This window comes from Fulmarus glacialis, unplaced genomic scaffold (genome assembly GCF_000690835.1).
Source record: "Fulmarus glacialis isolate BGI_N327 unplaced genomic scaffold, ASM69083v1 scaffold6001, whole genome shotgun sequence".
Lineage (NCBI taxonomy): Eukaryota > Metazoa > Chordata > Aves > Procellariiformes > Procellariidae > Fulmarus > Fulmarus glacialis.
This window is the reverse complement of record NW_009190773.1, coordinates 83,152-94,137: the sequence shown is the minus strand read 5'-3', so window position 1 is coordinate 94,137 and position 10,986 is coordinate 83,152. Positions and strand designations below refer to the sequence as shown.

Sequence of the window (10,986 nt, the reverse complement as noted above, 5' to 3'; positions counted from 1 at the left end):
TTGTGAGCCTTGAACAATTGGTAGTTACAAGGAATAATGAATTAAAAATAAAAGCTGCAATAAAAGGCATTTTTTATTATTTCATCAAAAATTTAATTTAAAATAACACGGAAAAATATACCAACAGTGTATGTCGGAGGCACAGCTCTTTCTCTGCATTCCTTATTAATGGAAGCCCTGATCAACACAGATCTGTATCTGTATTTTCTGGCTCACGTTATACATGGAACACAGACATGAATACAAGAGTTCGGAAATCTTTTTCAACTTCAGATCTTCTGTTGCTGTAGCAATCTGGATATGTGTAACATGTATACTCCCTCTTTTTATAAAGAAGTTGTTCATGAGGGAGCAACGTAAGGTTTGATTAGAGAGTAATAAAATACATACACAGATTGACATGCAGGACAGAACTGCTTAAAGGATTGCATATTTTGTCACTTCACAAATCAAGCTTAGGAATTGAAAATTCATTAACATAATTTGAACCATTTCAATCCAGACTTGTGAAAATTTATTTTCTCGAGGTTTAGGTGTACACAAAGCAGCTTGTTATCTTTATATAGATGTGTACGTGTTTCACAGCACTAAATTTATTCTATTTTTGAACAGTAAGAGGTCACTTTTACAACTTTAGTGCTCCGATTCTTCTCCCTCCCCCCCCCCCCCCCCCCATGCCCCCTTTCTCCTCCCCCCCCCCCCCCCCCGAAAAAAACGCTGTCCATTTAAAGAAAAAAAACCCACAAATATTCAGAATTATTAGAATTGGGTCTCATTTTCAGATGTTAGATCTACTTCAGGACTGAGCGAGGAACGTTGTACACTATGTCCTGATTTAGTTCAAGCAGCCATACTTTGATTTCTGTTTTTTCAGTCTGAAGTTTTGGCTTCAAATTATAAGGTTGGATCCAAGTCCAGGATTAACACCTGAAAATAATTTAGACCTGTTAACATCTCCGTTCTTACCTGGAGGAAACTTACGTCTTTCAGGAAGCTTTTCATGTGAGTGAAAAGATAAAAAAGATGTGAGGCTGAAACCTTACACAGGAAGTTCAAGTTACAAGAAGGCCAAAAAAAAAAAACCCAAGCAGGTATTTTAATGGTCTCTGCGGTCGGTAGTTCTAGGAGTATTGATTTTCAAGTTTCACTAAGGGCGGTAGGACTGGGAAGTGATGAAGGAATTAATGGAGAGCCATTGATTGGTTTCCAGATGACATCACACGGCTGCTGCTATAGATGATCTAAATAGACCAGTTTGATTACTGTTTCAGTAAAATTCAAATAATAAAGAAATATGCTGGGCAAACTGTCTTCTCTAACATCGAGCGTGCAAGTCTACCTATTCAATGGTTAACTAAGGCACATTTTGCCTAAGATTGTCCAGAACAGCACATAAAACTACTATGCTCTGCATGTCTTAAAGACCTTTATATCTAGTGCAATCCAACTCATGGTACAATCAAACCAAAAATATTATACTCATAATAATATGGTACAATCAAACCAAAAATATTATACTTATAACAAGATTTAAAACTAATTTTGTGAAAAGTTAAAAATTAATTCACAACTATCTTGTAGACATAGTTAGAATTAAATACAATTACATTCAACTGAACGTGTAGAAGCATAAACATGCTAAAAGTAAATCTCATATAGTAACTGTACAAATGCCATAAAAACACATTTTAATTACGATCTTACATAGTACTGCCTGCAGCTACCCTTGAAATAATTTTTAAGAGTCTTTCCAAGCCATCTGTACATAGGTGAAATATTTAAAGCACTTAGAGAAGCAAATGGCTGTAAGAGAGGTTCTTACTCAAGAAATACATTCCCTGTAGGTCTCTCAGACCCAGTCAGCATTGGAAGGGGTAGGCTTGGAACATGCTGTACGCAGCAAGACCTTTCAGCGGTAATGTGGATTTTAGTGAAACTTGTGGCTAGAAGGTTTCTCAACCCTAATGTGAAAAACTGGTCACAACAACTGCAGGAAAAGCAGACGTGTACACCAGTCAGTCCTAGGGTACGTGGACTTACTCAGAGCCGGGACTTGAAACTGGCTGTTCTGCTTCCCACGCAAGTCTAACTAACAAGCAGTTCTTTGGTAGGTGTATCTCTCATTTCTTCATGACAACATTGATACAATCTTATCACTAAAATGTAAAAGGCCAAGAATTTTTGAAACCTCAGCAGAACTCCTGTTTTCTTTATTCTGAAACAGTAAGTTTTGTCAAATTACTATCAGAGTTTAGACAAAGACATATTTACATCCTAGAATTTGAAAGGGATTTTAGTAAGTCTGGAAATCTCTGTACTCAGGAACATGCTCTCACAAATGCAAGAAAATGCATTTTTCGTCCATTTTTCAGAGGAGACAAATACTACCTGTAGCTTCTACTGATATCAGTACAGTGATTGAGTACCTGTTACCTCTGAACAGCATCTGCAAGCATTAGGTCTTAGCTTGAAGCTGCATTGTCCTTTTTTATATTGTATATTGTTAGTATTTTTCATTGTATTAGGAAAATTACTTTTAGAGATTTTAAAAGAAACCCTAAGCTCAGCACCCATTCTGTATTACAGTTAGATCTTGACCTTGTAAAATACAAAGATTATTCCCAAAAGACATAGAAATATTCCTTGACTAACTTGTAAGCAAAATAATCTTGTATCTTAAATAATAGTAGAGAAATTATAGCCAACATTTTATAAATATAAGCAGACTGAAGCAAAAGAAACACTTGGTCTTTTTACATTTTTACATTTGTATAAGTGGACTAACAGTACAGGACTTCTTTCACTACGCTGTATGTTACGATGTCAATTTTCCTGTAGTTTGATAGGTAAGCCATGATATCATAGCAAATTATCTCATAATACTAGTCAAGCTAGTGCCCACTCCTTGGTTATTATTCTGATACAGCTAACACTTGCTAATAAGAAACAGGAAAGTTCATTTATCAAGGGATATAGTCACTGATTCCTTCAATTCGTTATTGACACAGTAGAAAAAACACTTGGCACTTTCTCATTTCTGTCTAGCTAAGTAAGTCTAGTGTTGAACAACTAATTTCTGTTTTCTAGTAGAATGCAAGAAAATAAAGGGGATTGGGGATAATCCACTGTATTTGTTGACGTGTGCAATATAGAAGCAAGGCAGGAAACCTGACTACAGTCAAATTTATGATCAGCTTCAACTCTTCTCAAAGGGAATTCTAATTTGGCACAGGACTTCTAATTCTGGAGAGACTTTTTGTACTGTGGGTTGTCATGATCCTTGATAATTTTTGCTACGAAGCATGAGCGTCTATCAACAGCGTTCTGGTCATTAATTACCATCACTGTTTCTTTCTCTTCTAACAGCCCCCAGAGACCCGTATTCAAAACACTAGGTCTCCTTCTGTTGGATGCCATGCATGCAGAGTCCCATGGAGTGAACTACTGCTTCCCCTGAACTCCAGAGCAAACTCACACTGGTGTTATGATATGTTCATCTCTTCCCTGGGAGTTACTGGGGGCAAAGGGTGATGAGCGAGGTGCATCACCCTTAGAGCTGACCGGGGGAGAGGCAGGACTGCCAGATCACCTCTGCTCCACGCGTCTTTCCCGCCCGTCCTTACTGTATCTGCTCCCTCCTCTCTCCTGCCAGCCCTCTGCAGCATCGCAGGGCTGGAGGATGATCCACCAACAGCACTACCTTTGTCTGACCCGTACTGGTATGTTAGCTCCTAGCACTGCTGTCTCCCCTCGCTATTTCATTTTTCATAAGAGGCAGTGCTGTGCATTCCATTTATAGATTCCTGGGTCCTGATCATCAGTATTTCTCTGGCAGGCTTGGCTTTGATACTTTCAGTCGTGTCAAGGAGCGCTGAACAGTGTTGCATAGGGATTGTCCGTACAGCTTTTTCAAAGGCTCTTTAATTATGATGGGGACACCTTGCTGTCCCTTCCAGCTGTCAAGCAGTTTGAATCTGCACAGTGTCTTTTGGTTGGACCGCCTGCTCTGTACATTAGCTTCTGGCAGTCTACACAGTATAATTTTTTTACCTATATCGATCTTATTCTCTCTCCATTGTGGCAGATGAATCTTATTTTAGAATGATAGCAGGCAGGATTCTCCACAGTAATAGTTTTTCTGTCGCCTTCTTGATGCTTTGCTAGAGTTCTTTTCTCCCTTGTTCTCATTTGGCATTGCATTTACTTTTCCTTAAAACTACTTTCAGTTTAACTGATACAGTCACAGTACACATCCTGTAGAAAAACTGTACAATCATTTAGAAAATTCAAAATTAGAACAGTATTTCACAAAATAGATGAGTTTTCATGGATTTTTCAATTCCAGTGCCTCCATATGTACTATAGCCTGCTTCAAAAGGGAGGGTATTTATAGCTGTCACTTCCTAAATACTACAGTAAAAAAACCCATAGGGTTTACAGTCACAGCGATTTGGGTAATCTTTTTATAAGGTGGCAAAATGTTACTTGGTTTTAGAGGCAGCAGTCTGCTAAATAGTTGGTAGAATGATTGGAATGGAATGAAGCACTGACATACCAGAATCAAAATATAATTTGTCTCTGCAAAGATTTTGTCTTCTCCACAATTTCTACTAGAGATCTGTGGGAACTGCCATGATACTTTGTGTTTTTCTTGTTAATGACAATTTCTGTTTTCATGGTGTACAGGTACTGAAAATAGAAGATTTTTCTACCATCAGGTCACTTCTATGCTGATTTAGATAATTATTCTTTTTTAATTGAAAAACAGTAGTGGGGACAAAGGTATTTTAGATTGATTTCCTAGTTCAGATGTACTTGATGGTGTCACTTACACACTAAGATCATGTCAAAACTTGTGTTGATTTCAGTGAGTGCCAAGAGAATAGGTTTCTTAGATCCAGTCTTGTGAGGTGGTGTTAATGGCAAGTGAAGGAACTGTGTACAAGGGATGCTCAGAATACCCAGTTTTGCATCAGCTCCCATTAATTTCAGTGGGAATTGAGGTGGCCCAGCATTTTCCTGGGACAAGTATTTAGTTTATAAGACATTTTAGCCCTCTGTTTTGATAAAGAAATCACGATTAAGGTGCATTTGCCTCTCTTTGGTTACCTGGCACCCTAATCAAATTGAATCTCTTTATCCACTTGAACTTTCAGATTTCTTTAATGCCCATATTTCTAAAAAGAGAATACAAAGCACATCAGATTCTCCTTTGCCTTGCCACTTGTGTGAAGGGGGTATAAAACGTTACTGCCTACAGATAGAATTTTACACCTAGTTTTTTCTGTCAAGGAACAAGGCAGTGGGAAGTCTGGCTCGGCGCCTCTGAATTGTTCTTTCTGTTTGTTGAGAAGAAGAGCTGGTGAAGCCTGATGTTTCTGCTTTTCTTAATGGAGAGAGGAGCGTGCTGAGCTACCCCTGCTGGTGACGAGAGCTGCTGCATGGCTGAGCCCTGACTTTGTCTTGAGATTGGGTTTTCCTAAAACCAAAGAGACCAGAGAAAGTACATCTTCTGCTTGTTTATTGATTTAGGACTCTCCCTGCCTGTTTCTGGGAAAGAAAAAATGAATAAAAGGCCACCTTCATTATTTCACTTTTCATTTCCTTTCTCCAAAGTAAGCAGAGCAAAATTAGATTCAGACTGATGCATATTCCACAAATAAATTACATGGAACTATAGTGGTTAAATGAACTTTGCTTGGGGATTATTGGAAAGATAAATATTTAAACACTGAACTTGAGGTAAGTCATGTTTATGCAACATCTGGGGTTTTTTGTCGCTACGTTTCCCCCTCCCCCTTTTTTTTTCCTATTGTGGCTTTTCTATTCCACTCAACCATGAGGACATTAAAGCCAGGGTGAATACCACCTTCAAAAAACTGTGTTTTCTGTATTGTTGCCAGCAGAGGGCTTTTTTTTTCTTTTAGCAGATGATCTTTGCCTAGTTTTATTTTTATATACAGCTTTGATTATATTTTACATTATACCTTAGTTAGAAGAATTCAAAGTAAATTTTCAAGAATTCAAATTATATCTCTTCGAAATAAATCAGCTTATATTATGTAACTCTAAGCATTGTTCAAAAATACTTAAATTGCAGAAGAACTTAAAAACCTTTGAGCACTTTAGTGTATGAAGCTTAAACTTTAAGGTTTTATTTTAAATAGACTTACAGCGAAGAAATCGCAGGATGACAGTCTCATAAACCAGACTTACAAACTCCAGAAAATCTCTGAAATAGGAAAGGATAGGTATTATTTCCATTACATATGGAAAAATACAAGCAGCAATACAGATAAAGACTGTGCTGGTTAACTCTATAGCCATCTACTGGCTAACTAACTAGAGAATTCACTTCAGAATATAGAAGATGATAATGGTGCCTATAGGTACCTATTGTGTAAGTATATCAAACTAGAATACTTCTTTCTACAGTAAAGAACATGATAAGCAGATTTATGAAATCTTTAGGTGGCCAGATATTAGAGTTTAATAAATAAAATGATACTTATCTTTGTAAGCTCATAGTACAAAGAATCTTCAATTTTAAAACATGGATGCGGATGAAATGTTTACCAGCAATGATAATAACCACCCTTGCTGTTGTGACGTCAGTAAGAGAATCATGAAAGTAACCGGCTTTTTAGATTTTCATTCTCATCTAATTAGAAGTGTTTCTAATTGTAAGGCAGCTTTATTGTTATCAGATAACTTGCAGGCATGAAATTTATAGTCTCTAGAGTATGCTGGTTGGAAATTAAGCAATTGAAATATCTATAATTGTCAGAATTTAGCAAACGGCATTTCATTTTCAAACTTGAACCTAGTTAAGAGTAAATGGGCTTCATAGCTAGACAAAATAAAAAATTGAAGTATTTTTAGTGACTAGTCATGGTGTTTGTATATAGAGATCTCTGGGCAGTGTTACCGTCTCTCAAAAAGTCCTACAGTGGCAATAACCGACAGGTTTCCCAGGCGGGTTGGGGTGCATTTTAGTCACTGGACCTAACAGGACCGGCTGTGTACAGTTCTCTGATTTCAAAGTTGATGTGTAATCGGACAATTCCTTCAAAAATTATTGTGGCAGAACTATGTCACATCCTGCAACTAATTTAGACTCCATTCAGGAAAAAAAAAAAGAAATTAAGTAGGATTTCTGAGCAGGAGCCTTAGGTGTGGCTCGAGTTTAGAAAAGAATAGACTGACAAGGCAGAAATACGTCTGTCAGAAGGGGATGTCAAATCTCTGGTGGCCACACAAATCCTAAAGAGTGAACGTACATTCTCCAGAGCGATGGTGCTGCCAGCTGCCGCTAGGTACAGTGTGTGGCTTGTTTCTTTCTGAAACACAAGTTAAGTTTATTTTGTCAGGTTCACTGGAAGGACATGACTCTTCTTGATATGTTCAAGTAACAGGATTTCTTTTCCCTGCTGCTCCTGCTACACTGGAACTGCATGCACAGCACACAAGTTTCAGCTTAAAGGAAATCATAGCGAAGAATTCAGAAGGAGAGAAGTATTAAGTACTTCTTAGTAAGAAATACTAAGGCAGACTACTGATTCTACTTTTTATTTTTCATGAAAATGCATTGAAAAGACAGGGAGCAGCACAGTGTAAAAATAGCGCGGTTCTTCATGAGCTCATTAGCAGATAAGTATTCCTGAGCTTTAAAATTTTGTTAATTACCTGCTCAGAGGTCAGAGTTGTGGCATCTGTTTCACTACCTTCCTTTGCACAGAGCAGTGTTTGTATTGTTCATTGGCTTGGGTTGTTTGTTGGTTTGGTTTCTTTTTAAATTTCATGCCCAGCTGTATCTTCTTAGTTCTTCTGCACATACTACGTGGCAGTTTCAAAATGGGGATTTCAGGAAAACAAGCATCCTCGGCTTGGTAGCAGTTGGCCTGCACATATTGCAGACCAGTGGATATACCTGGGTGTTCCGAATGATGCTAATGACTACTTTTACAAAAACACTATGTTTGGATAACAAATGATGTCTTCCAGAAGAATATGGATTCCTTCCTTTTCTCAACAAGAAAAAATCCTCTACCATTTTTCAAGAGAAGAGGAAGTATGTTTTATCTTTAACTGGTTTTTTCTTAATTTTTGGCTGGCAGGGTATGCTTAGTTTTGAAACTGAAATATGTTCTAAGCGCAGCCAGTGTCGCTATTTACTACCTCCAGATCAGAGGTCAGGAGCTTTCAAACCTCTTTGTGTTCATGAAGTCTTCTGGAACCCTTGTTTTTAAGGGTTATCTGATGTGTCAACAGCAATTCTCACAGTATTTGTATGCTCCTTTTGAGCACCTGTATCATATAATCAGTGTCTTTTTAAACTCTTTTAATTTGGCAAATGTTTCTTAACCTTCTAGCAAAAGCAAAGATCAGTAATTGCAGTTGTTTTGACTGAATTTTCCACATTTCCCTGTTCATTCAGTGTAATTATTAATATGTGGGATCAGAACAGAAGTTAGGCCAGCCCTAACGCTTTTATGAAAACAACATATGCAACATATTGCAAGTATCGTGACATTTCAGAAGAGCAGCACAGTATTATTTTGCAGGTTTCAGGCATTTAAAATGGGTTCTGAGCAGTAACTAACGAATCTTTGAATCTAATTTGTGTTTGAATGCAATTTGCAAGTCATCCTAGCAACATGGAAAAGGATTATTTTGATGTAGTAAGTTACAGCAACAGAAGAGTAAAAATGCACAGCATTTCAAGCCTGAATGAGGATGATTTGCTAACTTACTGCTCCCCACACCAGCAGTTTCAAAAAGCTTTGTGGTCTCAAGCTAGCTCACCCAACAGATGTCATGACCTGACTCTGAGAGTCTTGATGACATGAGAAACATGCTTCTGTGATAAATTTCAAAATGATTTGCTGTGAATGCACGCTTGCCTTAATTAGTGTTTATTCAGCAACTTCAGAATATTGGGTCAAATTTCTCCCTGGATTGAGTAATTGCATCGGAATAACTGCTGTTTGAGATAGTTCTTTGTCTATTTGTAAACCTAAATAGTTTCATTGCAACTATAATTACTTTGCTAGTTGCCTGTCAGTAGTACGGGAAACAAAAAGAACAAATGGAAAATTGGAGAAATAATGTGTGTCGTGAGTTCCTACTGCACTGTCTTTGCTCTGATCGGACTAATATGAATAGATCCGGTGAAAAATGAATGGCGAATCCACGACTGTGAGATGTTGAGGGGTTGCTGTCTGTATTGTTATCAGTAATTTAGAAGAATTAAAGGATACTACAGTTGCTGCAAGTGGTTTGAAAGTATGAGTCTTGTACATCGGCCTCCAGTTCACCCGTGGAGATTGTGGAGTCCAGCTCTCATGGCATTCAGAACGTCTGCAGGTTTGAGCCGGTTTGTCAGCTGCCGTATTCCCATTGCAAGTGTATGGGTGAAAAATCAAATCCACTCATTTTAGAAAAATCGCTTCTGTGAGGACTAGACCAGTTAACTTCAAATGTGTTCATCTAAAAAACCATATTAGGCCTGTTACAGAATCAATTTTAGTGACATTCATACGACACCATTAAAAGAATTATTTTCCACTGGACTGCCTTGAAAACAATAAAATAAATGGTAGTTATGTAAAAAAAAAAGTGATAGGAAAGAGTTAAGTGGCCTGCAAATCAGCTCTTGAATGAAAAATACTGATATATAGTTATTTGGATAGGGAAAAGATAGACATGTTATTAAAAACATGAAGATTTTTCAGACAGGATATTACAGTCACATTTTAAACCCATATATACTGTTGTATTTCCATTACAGATTTAATCACTTCTAATATTTAATCCCTCATTCTCCTCTGCCCTTGAACGCTTCTGCAGTGCAGTTAAGCAAGACAGGGTTGGACTTCTAACACTTAGACAAGTGCCCGGTCTGCCAAGCGGTTTTAAAGTATTGCTGCTATACTCATTAAGACTCATGTCAAACCTGAATGAACTCTCAGTTTGAAGGTTCCCTGTGGTAACAACCATTAGAATTGTCTGGTCATTAAGTATGTAAATTTAATTCGTGCTATTAGTATATGACAGAAACCATTAAAACATGTCATTTCAGTAAAGCAGCTTCCATGCTAAATATCCCTCAGTTTGAAACTTAGGAATCTACACTTCTGTTATCCAGATTTTAAAAGGATTTTTTACTACTGCCTTTTATCCGCAAAACATAATCTATTCTTTGCACCCCACGGAACATGTCTTTAAGTTCACAGACCAAAGTAGTACCTACTACTAGTAGTACCTAGTCCTAGTCATGGAAGTGAGCCGTGCAACTTAGAATAAATTAAGGTTCTGTTGAACTGAGACTTCACATTTATTTAAAATAACAATGTAAGAAGTTACAACCACAGAAATTAAAGTGTGTAGACTGAATCCATCTTTGTAGTTTTTAGGAGCTGATAAAACATTTTAATACTCAGCGATGTTATTTTGGTTAATGATATCATATTAGCTACTATCAGTAATGTATCTCAATTGTTTTGTATATGGGTTCCTACAAAGAGCCATGACAGTTTTTCCAGTTGCTACTAATATTTATTACCAATCCAATCATATTCATATATAACTATGGAAAAATATGCATTGTATTGCATGCTTGACATGTATTCTTTTTTCTCTCTAATTAATAATTATAGTTTATTGCATAGTTATTTAAGTTATAATAGAAGCCCTGTTTATCCTAATTTTTTTTTTTTTTAATATTCAGATGTCTTTCATGTATATTATATGTATGTGCAAGGGTTCATGTAGTGTAGTCCATTCCCATCTCTCATACATATGAACTCACCAGATTTCTTAATGTAATTTCTGTTGTTGGCCTTTTCTGATTTTTTTCCCTCGCCCTCAGTTTTTAATTGTCACAGTAGAATTTATACTTTTCTGAATTTAAGAAAACCTTAGAAAAATAAGCAATATTTTTGTAAAATGGCCTCCCCCCCAACAATACATTTCAAAGAAAACATG

General features: G+C 37.0%; 1 protein-coding gene across 1 annotated transcript in view; it reads left to right on the top strand.

Moving 5' to 3' along the window:
* The window catches only part of LOC104083052 (synapsin-2-like), a 119,617-nt gene that overhangs the window by 56,862 nt on the left and 51,769 nt on the right, over positions 1–10,986 (top strand).